This window comes from Sapajus apella, unplaced genomic scaffold (assembly GCF_009761245.1).
Source record: "Sapajus apella isolate SASKATOON/1434 unplaced genomic scaffold, GSC_monkey_1.0 scaffold61, whole genome shotgun sequence".
NCBI lineage: Eukaryota > Metazoa > Chordata > Mammalia > Primates > Cebidae > Sapajus > Sapajus apella.
This window is the reverse complement of record NW_022437001.1, coordinates 4676284-4697615: the sequence shown is the minus strand read 5'-3', so window position 1 is coordinate 4697615 and position 21332 is coordinate 4676284. Positions and strand designations below refer to the sequence as shown.

General features: G+C 36.6%; 1 protein-coding gene and 1 long non-coding RNA gene across 3 annotated transcripts in view; one reads left to right on the top strand and one right to left on the bottom strand.

Annotated features, from left to right (window-relative positions):
- The window catches only part of NR3C2 (nuclear receptor subfamily 3 group C member 2), a 357173-nt gene that overhangs the window by 275590 nt on the left and 60251 nt on the right, over positions 1-21332 (bottom strand). The gene's annotated exons all lie outside the window — the stretch shown is intronic.
- Positions 602-21180, top strand: LOC116529056. The gene is made up of 3 exons (XR_004259357.1): positions 602-687; positions 3246-3249; positions 21168-21180. It is a non-coding gene; the product is annotated as an uncharacterized LOC116529056 (long non-coding RNA).

The window sequence follows — 21332 nt, the reverse complement described above, 5'->3', positions numbered from 1 at the left end:
AGAAGTTGGAGATTTTATTTTTAAAAATCTTTGCATTTTTAGCAAAGATAATATATTTCCAGAACAAATTTTAAAGAAAAATAGAGACTCTCTAAATTGATAGCCCACATCAGTTATCCAGAATCAATTTAGACATAAGAGTCCTCAGTTTCAGAATTAAAGTGCTAAACCGTTCATCACTTTGAATAAAAATCTCCAGGCTACGATATTCTTTTCTTTTTTAAATGTAACATAATTTAACATTCTGTCAATGACTCAATAATAATTACAAACATTATCATTAGACAGGACTTTGAAGAAGCCAAAGAATGAGCATTCCAGATTGAACCTTGCCCAGAAGTAGCTCTGCAAGCTACTGCCCTTAGGGGCCTGTGAGATCGTGAGTAATTAATAGGAAATTGTGGGCTCTGGTTTAATCACAACTCTGACACCTTATCGTCTGAATCCTGGACAAGTTAAATCTCTCTGGTTCACCAACTCTCCAACTGTTAAATTGGAGTCAATATCACCTGATCCGGGACTATCACAGAGGTTCATGGCCTTCAGGGGCCTTCCTTCTCCTTCCATTCTTATAAGGTGTACCTTACTTTTAATGGTTACTGAGGTATAGGTAACCATATTTTCTGAACCAAAAATTGAGAGACATAACCAGATAACTACTCTAAAGTTTTGTTTTGTTTTGTTTTTGTTACTCAGGCTGGAGTGCAGTGGCAAAATCTTGGCTCACTGCAACCTCTGCCTCCCAAGTTCAAGCAATTCTCCTGCCTCAGCCTCCTGGGTAGCTGGGACTACAGGTGCATGCCACTATGGCCAGCTAATTTTTGTATTTTTAGTAGAGGTGGAGTTTCACCATGTTGGCCAGTCTGGTCTTGAAGTCCTAACCTCAAGTGATCCACATGCCTCGGGCCACCCAAAGTGCTGGGACTACAGGCATGAGCCACCACACTCAGCCCCTACGGATTTCCTGAAATAATGAAAACAGCCTGAAATCTTGGGATATGCCACGTGTGGTATTCACATGGCATATCCCAAGATTTCAGGCTGTTTGCATTATTTCCTTTCAGATAGGAGAAATAAGTTCTAGTGTTCTGTACCATTTGAGGATGACTACAGTTAACAATATTGCATTAGATAGTCTCAAATAGAAGGAGGATACTAAATGTCCAATACAAAACAAGATAAATGTCTGAGATGATGAACATATGAATTACCCTGATCTGATCACTATATATATATTAAAACATCACTATGTACCTAATGAATACGTATAATTATTCACCAATTTAAATTATTGAAAAATTTATAATTTAAAACTGAAACATTAAAAATTTAAAAACTGAAATTATTTGAACTCTGAGCCTTTACCTCCATAATGCTTGTTCTATTATTTCCATTCATTTATAGAACTGTACCTATTCACTCCAGCTTTCATCTGCTCAAAGGTTACAGAGTTTCAGGCACTGCGTGTGGAGACGACAGTGGTGAAGAAAATGGGCACAGTTCCCACAGCTGTGGAATTTACCATCTAGACTCAAAGAAGTCAGAGCCATTTAACCAAAAAGTTCCCCCTATAAACAATTACAAACTGTAATAACTGCTGTGGAGTATGTGAGAGAATCAACAACAGGAAAACCTGACTGCAGAGGATGGTTAAAGAGAGAGGGAAGAGCTCGCTTAAGCAGCAGATGGTAGGAAGGGTGACTTAGGCCCTGCTCCAAGGCTCTTGCAGTGTTTCTGTTCACCACATCTTTCCACATTCCGTTCAGCCACTTTTCATTTTCTCCATTTCTCTTTCTTCCCTACTACCCCCCAACAACGAGATGCAGTTGAAAAGTGGTCAGACTTTGAATCCGAAGACCTAGTACTGAGTGTCATTTACAAAGGTGACAATGTTGTCTTGCCTTCCTGTGCTCCGTCCATAAAGTGAACAGGACACTGCTTTAAACCACCACACCTGAATTCCTCAACACGTGAGACGGCATATGCCAAAGCCCTGGACGACCATGAGGGCCTAATCAACAGTGTGCAAATTTACTTTTCCTACAACATATTTCTTTTGTATTCTTTTCTGCTTTTAGTGATCTCTTTAGGACTGCTGGCATTGTCTGAAAAGCAGAGATTTTAAATCCCCAAGTCGAAGTTCTGTTTTCTTCCTAGTCAGAATTTGGACCCATCACAACATACCTTCCATCCATTTTTTCAGTCACTTATTCACGTAATAGACTTCAAAATACACATATGTATCAAAGTCACAGGCGTCGGGGGATAGTGTTTTTTAAATGAAATTACGGCACTACTCATAATCACTAAAGTCTAGACTTTTCATATATCTCTACATCGCGTCTCACCTGTAATTTCAAAGCGGTAAAAATACTCTTCCATTCAAATTGTATTCAGTCTCTCATGTTAATGAAAAATGAACTGTGTTACAGATAAAAAATTCTAAAGAAGATCTCACATGTCGAAATTAATGCCTAACTTTATTCATATCATTTCAAACATATGCCCTTACAATTAGTCTAGAATTTGAATCTAAGTTTTATAACTTCTGGGTAAGGTGAGAATTTAGTAAATTGCCTACCCATTTTAGTTTACTTCTCTGTAAAGCACCATAGTATTTATAATCTATATAAGATTGTAATGAAAACTATAGTCTTGTAAAGCACCAAACACAGTGCTCAGTATGTTCTTCCCTCCTGCCATTCTTACATTTCTTGATTAATCCCTTTAAATAACTCAAGGAGCTTTGCCATACTACTATACCTCGGTGTGCTGGAAATGAAACATGCCCTTTTCTCCCATGCCTTGCCTGACTGACACATTGCTTTGGGGAGCACTGAAGCCATCAGTTTGGGTTACAGAATTGGAGATTACAGGAATCAATTTTAGAAGAAATATTTAGGGAAAAGTAATCCTCTTTGCTTCCATGAAAATGGTAATGTTTCTGGAACTATACTGGAATTGGCATGTTCCTATAGCTGTTCCCCATAAAGAATAATGATGCTGAGCCACTCTGAAATTGTAGAGTGAATGCAGAATTTATATTAGATGCCTCTTAACAATCCTTAACAATATGCGCTATGTCCTTACAAAGGCAAAGAAACAATTCCATTTAACAACATCTTTCACATGCATAATACTAAAATTAGCTATTTCCTTTGTTTCATCTTTACAATACTTTCCTATATTGATCCGTGCAGTCATCACATGGCCCAATGTCCCATATGGCCTGACTCACCTCACAGTGAGGTGACTGGTTGACTATCCCTTATTCAAACTGCTTGAAACCAGAAGTGTTTTGGCTTTGGAGTTTTTGTTTTGTTTTGTTTCATTTTGGAATACTGGCACAAACATAATGAGATATATTGCATATGGGAACCAAGTCTAAACATGAAATTCGTTTATGTTTTATACATACCTTATACACATAGCCTGAAGCTAGTTTTACACAATATTTTTAATAATTTTGTGCACGAAACGAAGTCATGTACACTAAAACATTAGAGAACAAAGGTGTCACTATCATAGCTGCCCATATGGACAATCTGTGGTTGTTTGAAAACACCAATATTCCTGACTCCGAATCTATATACTACCAATAAGTAATCCTTTTCTTAACACTTACTTCCATGTAAGTACTTAATAATAAAAAATATGAGATACATATCTGGCATGTGCAGAAAAGATACATCACAGCTGAAGGGGGCTAGGAAGGCCTTCTTTCCCTTAGGGATGCTGAATATACTGTGTTGAGCACCTGCATTTTGACTGTGACTGCTCACATGAGGTCAGGTGTGAAATTTTCCATTTGTGACGTTATATCACAGCTTAAAAAGTTCTGGATTTTGAAGCATTTCAGATTTCAAATTTTCAGATAAGGGATTCTCAACCTGTACTGGTAAAACCAGCTCTAAAATACTCGTCTCCTTGGTTCCTCTATCCAGGATTTCTTAACCTTTTTTTGTGCCACAGATCTTTTTGGCAGCCTGGTAAGTCTATGTATCCCTTCTCAGAATTATGTTTCTTAAGTCTCATAACTAGATTGCCGAGAAATCAATCAGATTGACAGTTATCAAAATATTTTAAAATGTGATACATTAATATACTGCTTTATTAAGGTGGGAAATAACAAGATCTAGCTATAATTAATAAATACTGTAATTTACAGTAGTAACTTAAATATTTTGAGATCTCTACAACCAATGTGATATGAAAATATCTGTAAATTTGTATTAGTAGCAAAGTCACAGTTTTTTGTTGCTACTAATTTTTTTGCCTACATTCATAATCAAGGGAAATGATAAATTTCAGTCAGATATTAATGAAAATAAAAGTATAACTTTTATTTTCCCATCCAAGCTCACAAACTCCTGGAGATTCCAGGCATTGACCCCACCAAGACCCTTGTCAACTCTCCCAAAAAAGCTCACCAATTGATAAAACAGCCACAGAAAATATTTAAGTATTTCAATGTATAACAAAAGTCATCTTTAATATCAAAATTTAAAAATAAAACAAAAATACCCAGAAAATTGTACATCTCATAAATTCAAACCTTTTATTTCCTAACCTCCACCAATATTAGTATTCCAAATATTTGTATACATTTCGAAAAAGATTTCAGGAGGCAGGGCATGGTCGCTCATGCCTATAATCCCAGCACTTTGGGGGGCCGAGGCGGGTGGATCACTAGGTCAAGAGATCGAGACCATCCTAGGCAACATGGTGAAACCCCGTCTCTACTAAAAATACAAAAATTATCTGGGCATGGTGGCACAGCCTGTAGTCCCAGCTGCTCAGGAGACTGAGGTAGGAGAATTGCTTGAACCCAGGAGGCGGAGGTTGCGGTGAGCCGAGATCACGCCATTGCACTCCAGCCTGGGTAACAAGAGCAAAAGTCCGTCTCCAAAAAAAAAAAAAAAAAAAAAAAAGATTTCAGGAAATACGGAATTTTAAACACCTAGTCTGTTGAAAATATATAATGTTAGATAAATTTACTTTGGTTTCTAAATCAAACAAAATGATAACAAAGCCGATGTATCCACACACAAGGATATTTACAATTATGAAGAAAGAGAAACTTGTTTCCATGCCTTTCCCCAAATCCTCTTTCTTGTGCCTTTCCAAGAATGCTGTGCACTCATTGCGTGCTCCCTGGCTTCAGTAGAACCCTTTACAGCTCTACCAAGCACACCAAGGTACCCATGTCAGGAGACTTCAAAGCAACCCAAATTCACTACGTGCAGATATAGAGACCACAGTTTCTGAACCCCAAATAGAAAGACATGAATTGACAAATATGAGAAGGCTCCTAGAAATGCAGAAAGGACAATTTAATGCATACACAGTGAGTTCTTTCTTCTCGTCTGAATAAGGCTGACCTTCTTGAACTACAATTGGTCTACATGCCCAGTCTCCACACTGTGCACTGAAGGGAAATGTAGTCATTCTTTATCAACTGTATGATGGAAAGGTCTAAGAATTTCTAAGGGCAAATTCAGCTACTCTTTAATGTACTTAAAAAAAAAAAGAATACTAAGATATTCTAGAAGGAAAAAAAATAATTCGCTCTAGAATTCATTTGTAAATTTCAAGACACAAATACCAATTTAATAAAGTCTAAATTGCTAAATTCACACAAAATGAATGTCTCTATTCTCTCATCATTCACAATCCTTGCACACGAAGCAAAAATAAGACCTGCCAAATCATCAAAAAATCCACTTTATTTTCTCTTTCCTCAGATACTTAAATCCAGAGGGACTACTCTCCATCCTGAATATCAAAAGCTAAAATTACCCCCTAAAAAGCCCAGGCAAGAACTATGGCAGAAATTAATTTTCTAGACTATTGTATCAAATAATAACATGACCTTGTACTATATTAGTATTTTGTTCATAAGAGAATAGCTAGGTATATAATTACACAGGCAACATGACTTCAATAACACCAACCTATAAAAACCTATTTCACTCCTATGATTTATGAAGGTTTATTTATTTTCTATGGGGTATGCTAAGTCTGTGTACTATTTTAATAAGTAAGAAATATCCCTTATAAAGGCAGAAAGAGGTATGTTACACTCTATAAACACAGAACTGCATTTTGTCACTTCTAGGTTTACCCATTTAAACAAGTGTTAATGTCACCTGAAAACCACAAAAAGGTTTCAGTGCCTCTACATTTGAGGTACTGTCCAAAAGTAACAAAATACATAATAAATTGGATTTGTCATGAGACTGTGTGCTTCGCTACATTTCAAAAGCTGCCCCAAAGTTAATAGATGGTTTCAATGAATGCAATTGCTTGAGCCAATACAGCACCCCAAATATTATACATATACTTTTGACATACCATAGTTGCTCTGTTAGTCTATGTCATATTACACAAATACAATCATAATGTTAAATCAACAATGCCATAATTTAAGTGAAAATCATAAAATATTAAAAAGCTTAAAGGTATATTTAAATAAACTTTACAAAGTCACTGTATTAAAATTCAGCTTGGGTTGAATGTGAACAATATTACCATACCTGAAGAACTCTAGCTAAGCAATCATGTATAAACATAGATATTAGCCTGAAATTTAAGACAGGCTGCTGAATTGAATAATGAGACCATCAGATTGAGTTCTTCAGTTCATTAGCTTAACCACAATCCCATCCTAATATCCAAAAAATCACAAAAGCAAGTGTAATATACCTCCTAAATTTAGAGAACTACACAAAAGTGTGTCATTATTCAAGAAAGATTTATGCTCAGCATTACTTTAGTGACAGTGAAGGGAGAGCTAGAACAGTCTTTGAAGAAGAAACTCAATTTAAAAAAAAAATTGAAAACCTGTGTTTTTCCTAGGTACAATGCAAACATCTTCAGAAAGAAATACATTCTCCCTTTCAAAAAAAAAAAAAACTGGCAAGAGGGATTTCTGCAAGTTACCTACTATCCTTCCACCTAGAGATGCACCAAAGCAACAGTCTTTCATATGTGCCCTCCTGCTGTATTTCCTCTAAAACCTATCCATGTGCACAAAACTGGTCCCCACATATCATCTTAAACTTCTTCCCTCCCTCAGGTCCCACCGTGCATCAGCCCCACATCTCCCTATTGATGCCTCCTAAATGTCTCTCAGATGCATCACTTCATCACTTCTCCTGATGCCGTTGTTAGGATAGTGGGCCCCTCTCTCTCTACACAATGCCAGTCACCTCTCCCTCTTCCTCTCCACCACACTCCACAGCCCCACAAACCCCAGCTGAGATTCATGCTGTGTCTCTCACCTCTGAGCCTCTGCACACTTGTGGTTTCTGCTTAAAATCCCTTAGTGTGGGAAGAAGATGTGTATAACAATAGTTACTTAGTTCTTGGGTTGGAATGTGCTTTAAGTGTGTACAACTGAATTACTACCTCTTCAAAGAAGAAAATCAAATCGTGGGAAGAAAATAGCTTCCCCACCCTGTCTCTGCTATTGTTATTACATCATAATGATGCATTACTGTCATTAGCAGTAACAAATGACAGTGCTATATTTTTATTAATAAAATAAACATGATACTTTCATATACACAATCATGTATTTAATCCTTTCCTGGCCCTAGCTATTGCAAGCTATATAGGCCTCTGGCACTTTATAGCAATATATAATGGTTTGCTGAATTTCAAATGTCAGGGAGAAACGAAGCAACAGGAAGATGCCTGAAGACGAGATTGGTATGGAAACCAGCACTGGGGAGAGTGAGTTGAAGAAAAGATAGAACACTATAAAAGGCATAAATGAATATTTACGAGACATCCACAGGGAGACCCAGAAAGTGGTTAATCTCAATTCATTAATCTCCTGCTCTATTTGGTCCAGCATGATTTCCCAGAACTTGTTGACACTAGGCTGGGAACATTTTTCCTGGTCCTTAGGGTCCTCACTAGCTTTCCTTCTTGGCCTTTGCTGAGTTTGCTTCTGTGAGCTCCATTCTAGCTTCCCTCTTCGACCCACTTGCTGCCTTTAATTACATTCTGTAAAAAATAGAGTCTGTACTTTTAGAATTCCTGGGAAGAAGTGGGGCTGGTCACACTTGGCAATTACCTGTCTGCAGAGCAAAGAATTATTTCCCTTATTCTGCTTTATGCAAAACTAATCCAGGATGGATTACAAGGGAAAGTATCTAACTCATGATTCTGTACATGGCATTCTATTTGTAATTTTTTTTATTTCAAAATGCTTGTTATAAATTGATAAAATGAAGACCTCTTTAGAAAATTTGTTTCTTAAGGTATCCGTAATTGAATTTAACAGAAATTACAACACCATTTCACATTAGCATGTATAAACCCCTTCCAATGTGCTTAATTTGTACTCTCCCAACACACTTTATGATGACAACATTTGCCCACATAAATAAATGCCCCAAATGGTAGCATGATCAGAAACACATACTTCACTTTGAGGCATGAAAAATTAGAGCTGGATTTAAAAATAAATAAAATCAACTGACAAACCTTAACTGCTAAGAGATCTGAAACCTGATATTTAAATACTTCTTTATCACTTTGAGTATAATCATCACGCTCACTGTTTCTGTTAAATTCTTCACAGTTTCTCTTTATTTTAAAGCATAATCTGCCATTTCTCTATAGCAAATAGATTGTGCCCACTCTGATGTCATTAAAAATCAATCCACATCCAGAGCCATCTACGTGCCCCTCTGGCAGGATCTTAATGAGGAGAATGAAAAGAACAAGTCAAAACAAATAGAATAGTTTTGTAGAAGGAAAGGCAGTAAAGATGAGGAAAGAGTGATACTGCAAAGGGCAATAAGACTTGCTACTGAGCTCACGGGGTGCCACGCTAGCTGTCCCAGTCTCTCCATATGCTGCAAAGAACTGGGTGCAACTGATGGGCATCGAGAGGCTGGAACCAAGCACCGCCTTTTTAGAAGCAATAACTTTCTAAATCGGTAACAACATGCTTTCTTGTATCCTGAGATGATGCCGCCAGCCCATCCACAGGAAGGCACGCGCTTTGAAGTGTTTTTCTAGCAGCAGTGATGGATGGTTAAGAGATGTCCCATGGAGATAGATGACCAGTGACAGGTGCAAGACAGGTGGCCAGAGTCAGCCATGCAATCTGACCACAGAACAAAGCAGGGCTTCTGCTTCCTATGGGAGGACACCTGCACCTTGGGCCCTAGGAACCCCATTACTGACCTGGTCAAACAGGCCACAGAAGGTACAAAAATGAAGGCAAGCATTCAGAAGGCAATTTTTCAGTCTACTGAATATTTATTTTTCTCTAGATGAGCATTTAGAGCAACCTCAATGCACACCAATTAAGATAATTCAACAGTAAAAAAAAAATACTAAGCAAGGAGAAGGTTGGCATTCACTTTTATTTTGTTAAAGTTTTTTCTGTGAATGTAACCATGAGAGCGTTATGGTTAGATGAAACATATAATTAGCCTTCCTACATAACTTTTTTCAAATACTGCATGTGAGTGTATCAGTATGTCTACACATGAAAGAAACAGATGTATATTGTTAGGAGTAAAATTATATGAAATGCTGTCAAAATCAGGAGTTTTGGTAGGAGTTTCTTCAACTATGAAGTTTGTAAGAAATTAAAATGTTGAATGGGAGGGGTGCTAAAATGTAGATATCTTAAAAAAGCACATGACACTCCCACAGTCTGGTTAACTATAAAATAAAGGAGAAGACTCCATCTTACAAATATTTATTTAGGGAATTACAAATGTAAGGGTCCTTTCATTACTTTTAGAAAAGTTTTCACCAATTTACACTGAAGGTCAGTATCTTCCTCCCGCTCCCTGACCCCTGATAATAGATGGAAGTTTCTCTCTGTTCCCCACACAGCCTGGAGTACAGTAGCTATTCACAGGAGCAATCATGGCTCACTGCAGCCTGGAACTCCTAGACTCAAACAATCCTCCTGCCTTGGCCTCCCAAGTAGCTGGGACTACAGGTATGTGCCGCCATGCCTGCCTTCGAGTCTTTAATTTTTGTAGGTATATAGTAAGTATATAAATTTATGGGTTACATGCAGTGCGTAATAATCACATTGGAGTAAATGAGGTATCCATCACCTCAAGCATTTACTGTTTGTGTTACAAACAATCCAATTCTACTCTTTCAGTTATTTTAATATGTACAACTTTTTTTTTTTTTACTATGGTCATCCCATTGTGCTAGCAAATAGTACGTCTTATTCATTCTATTTTTTTGTACCCATTAACCATCTCCATTTCTCTTGCACCCCTCTACTTGCCTTTACTTTTAATTCTTATAATCATAATAGGAGAGACACCTGGTAAAAATTTCTCCAGACCTGTCTGCAGAACAAACTAGAGAAATGCTTGAGACCCCCTTGGGGTTTGATGACTTAATGATTCTACAATTCTGTAAATACAGAGACAGAAGAGGCTCTCAGACATTATACCACTTAATTAAACAAGCATATCCCATCTTATGGAAAGTGGAAAATGTTATACTTAGTGACCTTGTATGCACCTAATCCCTTTACACGTAGTATCTAATTCACCAGAGGAGAAAAAAAAAATAGAGGAAAAGATATTCAAAAGGACCTAAAATTTGGAATAGATGTCAAATTTACACTGCACATTGCCCTTAAATTTTTGATAAAATAAAAACAGTACTTAACTTAATCCTTACTAACCTGAGAGAAAGGTACTGTGATAGAGATTTTACTTGAGAAGATAAAAATTAGATACATTACACACAGTCATTGCTTCAAGTCATAAGCTAGTGAGTGACAGAGGGCAAACAGTACAAGATTAGAATGAGTAGAGGGAGACAGACAAACTTTCCAATGTTTTCCATGACAACACTTATTTCTACACCCTTGATTTTTTTCATTTATTCATTCCAGAAATATCTGTTACTATCATATGCCAACTAAAGTTGGCCTCCTAGTCAGAAAAGAAATAACAAGGGATGAGTTATTGCTCATGTATAAAAATCTCATGGTCACAATTTAGCAGAATATATTTAAAACTTGAAGTAAAATACACCTGCATGGTGTTTTAGCAAATAACGATTAGTACTTTAAACCAGAATGTATTTAAAGATCTTTTCTTTGATCAAACATAATAACGTTAAATATCATCCTATTTCCTTTAAAAATGTTCCATGGATAAACCTAAGCAGAAAGATGTTTTAATTTTCTGAAAATGTTCTGGTGACTTAATGACGATGACAGGAATAGAATTCTAGATACTATACTTTCATCTTCTTTTTAAAATATGTCATATTCCCTCTCATTTCTCTACCTAGTTTAACTTTTCTTCACATAAAAGCCCTTATATTGACCACTGGTTCTCAGTGATCCTATTCAGATCCTTGAAGGTGATATAACCAGCAATCTCAGCATCCCCAAAAGTGAACAGATGAGGACACAAACAAAAGAGGCGTTCTTCACATGTTAAAACATTTCCTATTGGCAGCCAGAAATACAATGTGCCTACAAGCAATCTAGTTCACACCAGCCTTATTTTGAATAATACATTATGAAATATTATAAAAAGTGGCTTGTTTCCAAATGGAAGGCACATAAAAGGGAAAACCTGATAACTTCTTTATTCTTCAAAGACATTAATACTTAAAGTCAGACATTCACTAGATCAATTCCAAAGAAAATGTATTGTTATGGCATGATTTTAAGGAATAATAACCAATATTAAATATCCCAATCCTTCCACTGATTTCTGACTATGCTTCAGATACTTTAACCCCTTTCAAGAAGTTTCTGCTTTAATTAGTTTAAAAGCCAGGAGTACAACACTCTCTGTCTACCAGAGGAATTTATATACTGCTTGAGATTGAAAGATTTTTCAGCACTATCTGATTTATACACTGACATACACATGTATATGTGTGTGTACATATAAGGCATGCATATATATGTGTATATATATGCATATATATGCATATTTTCTTAGGCTACTTTTCCAAGTCTAAAGCATGTGTGTGTATACACAGACACACACACACACACACACACACACACACACACACACACACACAGACATATACACTTATGCATGCTTTAGACTTGGAAAAGTAGCCTAAGAAAACATATCTTTGAAAAGACATTAAACCAGCACTTTATGTAAGCAGAATCAATTTCTAATGGAATTAAACATTACTTCTTAAAGTAATGCTTTACTCTGATTTCCTCCTGAATAACTTCTATTTGTTTGTCTTTCTAAGGGAAGCCAAGTTCCACCAAGATAGTCGACCCTCCAGTGCTGATGGCACTCTTCCTTCCGCTTGGAAGCCTCTCTTGGCTCTTTGTCCCTTCTCCTACTGGTAAAATCCTACCAGTTGTTTGAGCCTAGCTCAACTCTATCCTCATAGGCAGTCTTGCACAATCTCACCAGTTGAAATCCCTTGTTCCATCTGCATCACACTCGCATTTTTCTGATTTACAACCAACTATCCTGTATCATGCCTTACAGTCTTGTTATCCAGGTACGTATCTTCTCCCAAGCAGAGTACTTTGGAATCCCAGCAAAGGTTTGCTGACTTGAACTAAAGGATAACATTTTTAATGTTAAAATTGCAGTGGTATAGTCACACACGCAATCTAATGTAAACTCAGTTAATAGGATGTATCAGTGAAACAGACATATGTAAACTCAGTTAATAGGATATATCTGTGAAACAGACATCCTATTATCCTCATCCAGGAGGCAAGAAAACTCAGAATTAGAACATTTTGGTGAATTATCCTGGGAATGAAAATTCTTGGACAATGGAACCAGGATTTAAATGCAGGTCTGGGCTCCAAGCCTTGCACAGTCCTCTGCAGCTGCCTTTCGAGCTATGAAATGGTATCCTCCACCTAGATTTTATCTGTACTGGAACATCTTCAAAATTACCAAATATACTAATCTGTAAGCCATTTTTACTCACATTCTTTCTATGAATGATATCAAATGACAATAGCCTATCATAAAAGAAAAATGATCCTAAAATCAGTGGGAACTAAGGATACAAGAAAAATTTCTTCAAGTTATGCAACATTCTACACCTACATTCTTTGAATATAAATTAAATATTCACTACATTAGAATATCATGTTCTCATTATTCATAAATTCCAGTCTCTTAACAAGAGCAAAATAATCATAGAATTTTGTCTAGACTTTTCATATTGAAAGGAACTTCTAAGAATGTCTAGTCCTCCTCATTATTTCATGGATGAGGAAACCGGGCCAGAAGGATTCAATATCCTCAAGGTAAGATTATTATTAAATGAAGGCCAGGGTAAGAAGCTTGCCTCTTAACTCCCTGTTTAGTTACTTTATCCAGTATATGTGTGAAATTATACATGAAAATTCTAGAGAACACAGAAAAAATAACAATTGTCAATTATACATGTCAATGTATAAAAGAACCTCCTGGATGCTTAGATCTCAGTCTAATAACTTACATTTTCATTTGTAAGAGGAAAGTGAGGCAACGTAGCCAATATTTTACCCAAGTTTTTAAATTATTTTCAATCAGCCCAAAGAAAATCTAAAATTAAAAATATATGAGACTACTAAAAAATTCGTCCCAGTAACTGGCAGATCAGTTGAGTAGAAGCAGGCTCCCTATCTCTGGTTAATCACCTGTGCTTTCTGAGATTCCCCATCTCCCAAAAAGACTGACATGAAATCTGATTATAAACATAACACCCTCTGCTTTTCAGTGTATCTAAAAACAATACAAAATCCTTTTATTTATGTCTAGTGAGACTTCCTTCTTAAAAGAAAACAAAGATTAATGAGTGAAATTAAAAAGTAAGCATGTTGTCAAGTTTCTACTGTATAAAATAATTTTAATGGTCAGTGCAGTGGATAAAGACAAAATCTTAGTTCGATGTTTTGAAAAAAATAATTACAATATACATTTAATTTCTACTTAGACCTAGAAGTTTCCCTGTATAAAATTAATCAATAAAACTGCAAAACTGGCTGGATGCTGTGGCTCACACCTGTAATCTCCGCACTCTGGGAGGCAGAGGCAGGCAGATCCCTTCAGGTCGGTAGTTCGAAACAAACCTGGTCAATATGGTGAAACCCTACCTCTACTAAAAATACAAAAATCAGCCAGCCATGGTGGTGGGCGCCTATAATCCTAGCTACTCAGGAGACTGAGGCAGGAGAATTGCTTGAACCCAGTTGGAGGTTGCAGTGAGCCAAGTGCACGGTACTCTGGCCTGGGCGACAGGGCGAGGCCCTGTGTCAATAAAATAAATAAATAAAACTGCAAAATTTAAATTATTTGACAAGCTGGTATTTATATCAAAAAGTTAAAATGTACTCGACAAGATGGTATTTATATCAAAAACATATCAACTGACTTCTGACATCTCTCTCTTTTTGAGAGTCATGTCATTTTAATAATGCAGATCTTTGGTGTTTGCCTCATCTATTTTAATACACATAGCAAATCATTCTTTCAAAAAATACAAAATTTCCAAGCTTTTTCTTGAATTAAAAATAAAGTTTCAAAAGAGACACACCCTGCAGTTGAAAAGCAGAACTCCACACACTTCCTTGTACCTCTTTTCATTCAGTTGCAGCCATACAAATTCCAACACAAGGGGAGGCAAGTTACTAATGTCAGAAATGAAGCAGGAGTGTTAAAAATGAAATCTAAGACAAAAATATTCTAAGATTACTACAAATAAAACCAAGATAATATCTCTGAAATTAACAAAAGAAAAGTAGGAAGACACCAATACAAAATCAATTTTTATAGTAGCATGGTATTAACGAATATTCTGAATTGAACTCAGTTCATATTCCACTTTTCTACTTCAGTCCTTTACATCGGTCATGAAAGGACATCACTCTTTTAAAATTCAAGAATAATAACATTATTCTACTTATTTTATAAGAAATCTACCCAAGGTCAGGAGTAAGGCAAAAAAGAAAAAAGAAAAAGAAAAACCACGACGATTGGGCATTTTATTCCCCAACCACAACAACTGTTTTTCTCTCTTACCAAAGATGAAACTCTTTGGTGTAGGAGAAAGTAAATAAAAGGAAGGAAGAACTGTAATTCTTGAGCCCGTGCCAGTTTACAGTATTTAAAAAAAAGAATCTGCGCCACAGCTTGGCAGTTGGCCATATTTACAGTAAGCTATCTAGTGTTTTGCCCAACAGGAAGAACAAAGGGCTCAGTGTAATGCTGCTGGTTTTGTGTGTTTCAAATATTGCAGAAAGAAGGAATGTAGCCCCACATGCAATAGACTCTTTCCTTTTTACATTTCTCTGTCCTCAATGACTCTCAAAATATGGCCAAATGAGTCTGTAAGCAGGTAAGAGGGAGCTCCAAGAGTTTTAGCTTAAACTTTCAGCAATCATTTATTTTACTTATAAAAATGCAGCCTATCTATTAATTTAGTTTTAACTTCAGAATTTCAAAAGGTAAGCATATGTTTGGCAGTGCAGGTAGTTCTGCTGTCCAGGGGCAGCTAAACCTGAAACAAAAGCTTTAGCTAAATTTTTCTTGGTAAGATTTGATACATAACCTTATATTATTAGAAATTTTAAAAAGTAAACTGAATAACAGAAAAATTATATTAGAGTCAATCATTATTTTAATATAGGATATTTCTAATTTATTTTCAGAGATGAAAACTTATAGTTTTATAACCAACATATTAAAATCAACAACAAAAACTCTTTTTCCTCAAAGTTATACTTTCTTTTTTTTTTTTTTTTTTAGAGGGGGATTTACTCATGTTTCCCAGGCTGGAGTGCAATGGCGCGATCTCGGCTCACTGCAACCTCCGCCTCCTAGGTTCAGGCAATTCTCCTGCCTCAGCCTCCTGAGTAGCTGGGATTACAGGCACGTACCACCATGCCCAGCTAATTTTTTTTTGTATTTTTAGTAGAGACGGGGTTTCACCATGTTGACCAGGATGGTCTCGATCTCTTGACCTCGTGATCCACCCGCCTCGGCCTCCCAAAGTGCTGGGATTACAGGCTTGAGCCACCGCGCCCGGCCATACTTTCTTTGAAATTATGCCCCAATAAAATGGAAATTAAAATTAAGTACACTGATATTTCATTTTCTTTACATATTATATCTTGGGTAACATATTTGCTTGGGTAAAACTTTTTAAATCTTAGCTACCAATATAAAAGACCACGTATTCCTAACTTAATTTTTAGTTTTCTCACTCACATTTTATTCTAGTAGGGAAGGAAGACAAAAGAAAGGTAAATAAGTATAATGTATAGATTATTAGATAGTGATTGTTGCTAAAGAGAAAAAAATAAAGGAGGAATGAGGTGGTGTAATTTGGGGCAGGAAGAAGAGTATAACATTTTAGATAAGAGTTCAAGGAAAGTGTCTCTGGGAGGTGAATGTGGCATTCACACCTGCATGGTACGAGGGCACTAGCCTGTGGCTGTTGTGGAGAAGAACACTTAATGATGGGGTTTCCTATAGAATAAATATATAGTCTTAATTATTGTGAAGCTCTTCCCAAAGGTGGGGGATGGCAAAGAGTTTTATTTAAAAATAGATGCTGTTCACAAACTGAGACACATACCTGGCTCAGTGACAGAGAAGGCACAGCAGCTGGCAAGAATGTAAAAGAGAAAAGGTAAGGAAAAAGTAGATGAATTGGTGGGAAGCAGCAAAGCAGCAGGCAGCTGGGAAATGATGCAAAGGACAAAGATTTTGAGGTAGTGTCCTAAATCATAGCAACAATCATTATAACAGCAGGACAGTGAACATTTGTAAAGAGTATATGAACTCTTACAGCCTGGAAGAGTCATCTCATGGGATCTTGAGTACTAAGTAAAAGAATCACCAAGGCAATGTCAGACACTTCTACAGCAGAGTAGTTTCCTGAGACTTTATTTCTGTTCTGTTTCCTTTATTTTGTTCCTTGCCTTCAGTGGCAGATGGAGAAGAGATCTTCTCTGGGATGCAAACATTAGGGCCTCCGAGTTCCCAGGAGACAGCAGGACCTGAGACAGAAATGGGTGGGTGGTGGAAGAAAAGACTGTGCATGCATGGCACAGAAGCTTTAGTGTCAATTCAAGGGGTTACCCAGACTTGGGCAACAGACATGCCAAATATACAGGGAGATAAGTATAAATTCAAAGCCAGAGGGACTCATCAAATATTCCACTCCAATTAATCGCTGATTCCTTCACATGGGCCATGGAGGTTGTTATACGAATAACAGTGAGTATAAACCAGGAAGATTCCATTTCCCTACAATATGGTTGCTGGGGGGTGGTGCAGTGGTCTTAAGAAAGAAAAAAAGTCATTGAAAGATAACAATAAGAAAACATTCATAACCATGAGCCTAGCAAAAAAAATTAAATTCATTAATAACACTGTTAGCAAGAGTGTGTAATGAGGAAGACTCATACACTGCTGATAGGACTGTTACTTGCAGAAGAACTGGGCAACAGTGTATAAAACAATGAAGATATACACCCCACCCCACACACAAAAAGATATTCACACCCTGTGCTGATTATGGTTTGGATCTGGGTCCCCACCAAAATCTCATGTTGAACTGTAATCTCCAATGTTGTAGGTGGGGCCCGGTGGGAGGTGATTGGATCATGGGGGTGGATCCCTCATGAATGGTTTAGCACCATCCCTTTGGCTGTTTGTTCTCCTGATAGAGTCCTCAGGAGATCTGGTTGTTTAAAAGTGTGTGGCACCTCCTCTGGCTCATTATTCCTCCCACTCCAGCTATGTAAGATGTGCCTGCTTCCCCCTTTACCTTCTGCTACGACGGTAAGATTCCTGAGGCTTCCCCAAAAGCTGAGCAAATGCTGTCATGCTTCCTATACAGCCTGCAGAACCATGAGCCAATTAAACCTTTCTTCAGAAATTGCCTAGTCTGAGGCATTTTTTAAATACCAGTGCAATAACAGATTAATACAGGAGATAAATTGTTTTATCTTCAAAAAAGGAAATACAGAAAAGTATTCATTGCACTATGATTTAGAATAAAGATTACAAAGAATTTTCATCAAAAGAACAAAATTGTGTTCATATAATAGAATACTATATAGCAATGAAAATGAATTAACTAAGTCAACCTGTACCAGCAAAAACCTCAAAAAAAGGAAGAGCAAAGAAAGCAAGTTACAAAAGAGCATACAATATGATATATTAACATTAAAAACTAAAAGATAACACTAGAGAGACAAAGCACTAATAAAAAAGGACTGGAAATTAAAATTTATCTCATAAAATTTAATTGTGTGTCTAAACTTAGCCCTTTAGAAAATCTGGATCTCTTTCAGAGCATGCATATTGTTATCTTAAAATAATTTTTTAAACAATTCAATTTAGGGATGTAAATCAAGTATTTATTTTAACTACCAGAAATGCTCAAATCGAAGTAGTTGGAAATTCATCAATGAATCCTGTCAGGCATATAGCTGCTCCCCTACCTCCCCACTAGGATGAGAGGAAAAGCTTCAAACCATGGTGTGCAAATGGCCAGAGCAGAACTGCACAGCAGAATGGCAATGTGCCCAGTAAGCTCACTCTCCCTTTCAAGAGTCTCACAGTGACAAGCCAGGCTATATCTGAAGAGAGAATCAATGTCATGGAGAAGCATCAACATGGCATCAGGAGATTTTCTAAGCTAAATCCCAAAGAGGTCTAAGGAACCATTGATTTGTGAAAGTAAGCTTCTATTCAGAAACAAGAGTCAACAAGAGGTAATAGGCCAATATTGAAATGAGAGAAAAACAAAATTGTATCATATTCTCTCATATTAGCCAATAAATAAGCATCTTCCATTTTCTAATGATCCTAGTGGCAAAGAGAAAGATGAGATGCAGTAAAAGGTTCAAACCATAATTAGAAAATATATTTTCAAAGCTTAACAATAAGAAGCAGCAGGATAACACTAAACCTGGCCTCTGCTCTTGTTCTTCCTCACAGATGCTCACTTATTAAGTCCATATTTCAGTTTCAATACCCTTTAATACCACCTAATCCTTGATCTCCACCTAATTTGGAAAACTAAAATTAAAGATTATGTTTAAAAGTTCATAAAATAAATTTAAATGATTCTTAAGTTATTTAAAAAGGTATAAAGGAAAGTTAGGTATCTTTTTGAAAATATCATTAGGGTAAGTATAATGGCTGTAGTATTATAAACACACATAGATTTTTTTTATTGAGATACAATTCAAATACCATAATATTCATGACTTTAAAGTGTGCAGTTCAGTGGTTATCAGTATATTCACAAAGTTGTACAACTATAAGAAACTGCGCAGTACTTGACATAAACAGATTCAGACACTATGGGGCCTTTTGTGCATGCCTTTCATTGGGCATAATGTTTTCAAGGTTTATCCATGTTGTAGCATGAATCAGTACTTCATTCATTTTTTTGGCTCGATAATGTTCCACTCTTATAGGTAAGCCACATTTTGTGTATTCATTCATCAGTCGATAGACCTTTAGGTTGATTCCATCTTTGGGCCATTATGAATAAAGCTGCTATGAACATTCATGTGCAAGTTATTGTATGAACATATATTTTCAGTTCTCTTGCAGTTGCTGAGAATATGGGAATTCTACATTTAAACTTTTGAGGAACTGTTGGACTATTATCCAAAGCTGTTGTCCATTTTACATTCCCGCCAGCAATGCATGAAAGTTCTATTTTCACCACATGCTTACCAACACTTGTTACTGTCTCTTTGATTATACTCATCTTAGTTGACATGAAGTGGTACCTCAGTGGTCCTGACTTGTTTCCCTATGACTACTGATGCTAAGCATCTTTTCAGCATGCAGATTTTTAGAAGCATATTTTTTCCTGTATAGTTTAGATTGGCCTAATAAGTGCTACAACGAGTTTTTAAATTCTTGTCTAATTTTTCTTACATATTTAGATCTCATTAACAAATAGTTAATGAGTAGTTTGTGACTCAAAAACTTTAATAAAAAAGTAAATATTAAAAAATTATACAGACTGATATAAAATTTTATACATTTATGTATTTATAATACATAAACTTTATCCAGCATTACTAAAAACTGTTAATCAAAAGAACATTAGAACTTTGGGAAGCTCAGGTGGGTGGATTGCTTTGAACCCAGGAGTTTGAGACCAGCCTGGGTAACACAGCAAGACTCTGCCTCTACAAAAAAAAAAAAAAAAAAAAGCAAAAATTAGCCAGGCAAGATGGCATATGCCTGTAGTCCCAACTATTCAGGAGGCTGAGGCAGGAGGATCGCTTGAACCCTGGAGACAGAGGTTGCAGTGAGCTGAGATCGCACCACTGCACTCCAGCCTGGGCACCAGAGTGAGACCCTGTCTCAAAAGAAAAAAAAGAGAGAACTTTATGATAAGAATAAAATCTGGAAAAAGCAGTTCAATGTCTTACAGCAAAAGTAGCAAATAGTAGTAAGTGAGCTAGCCCAGTTGTTCAAATGCCATGTATTATTTCTCTAGAAAAATATACTGATGCTAATAACTGTTTCCTATTTGTAAGTTTCTAAATTGCTTTAACACCTACTTCTGTGACCTTTTTACTTGCTAGACCAAAGTAAAACATTAACTTGAATTATATTCAGAAACATTTCATTATTAATTTAGATACAAGAAAGTATACTTTCTTATATGACAAAATACATTACTGTCCAAACCCAAGACAAACAAGACATCTGTACAATCAAAGTTCATGTGGAGGGTAATCTTTAAAACACAGAAAATTCTATCAAAATGTTTCTATTTTAAAAATCATAAAATCAGAAATCAAAAGCTCAAAGTACTGCTGATGGCAACAGTTAACTCATTCAGTTCAGGATCACTCACTCACCCAGGGGTATGCTCACTTTATCATCTAGTAAATGATACCATAGTTTTTCCACTGGAAGTACCAAACCCAACTGGTGAGCTACGTTAACATTTGTGAGTGTGTGTGTGTTTTCATTGTTGTTTTGTTTTTCGTTGTCTTGTTTTGAGATGGAGTCTTGCTTTATCACCCAGACTGGAGTGCAGTGGTGTGATCTTGGTTCACTGAAACCTTCACCTCCTAGGTTCAAGTCATTCTCCTGCCTGAGCCTCCTAAGTAGCTGGGACTACAGGCGCATGCCACCATGCTCAGTTAATTTTTTGTATTTTTAGTACAGACAGGGTTTCACTGTGTTAGCCAGGATGGTCTCCATCTCCTGACCTCATGATCCATCCACCTTGGCTTCCCAAAGTACTGGGATTGCAGGCATGAGCCACTGCACCTGGCCACTTGTGTTTTTTCAGATGTTCTGATCTAACCACCCCAATAAATCTCCACTCTC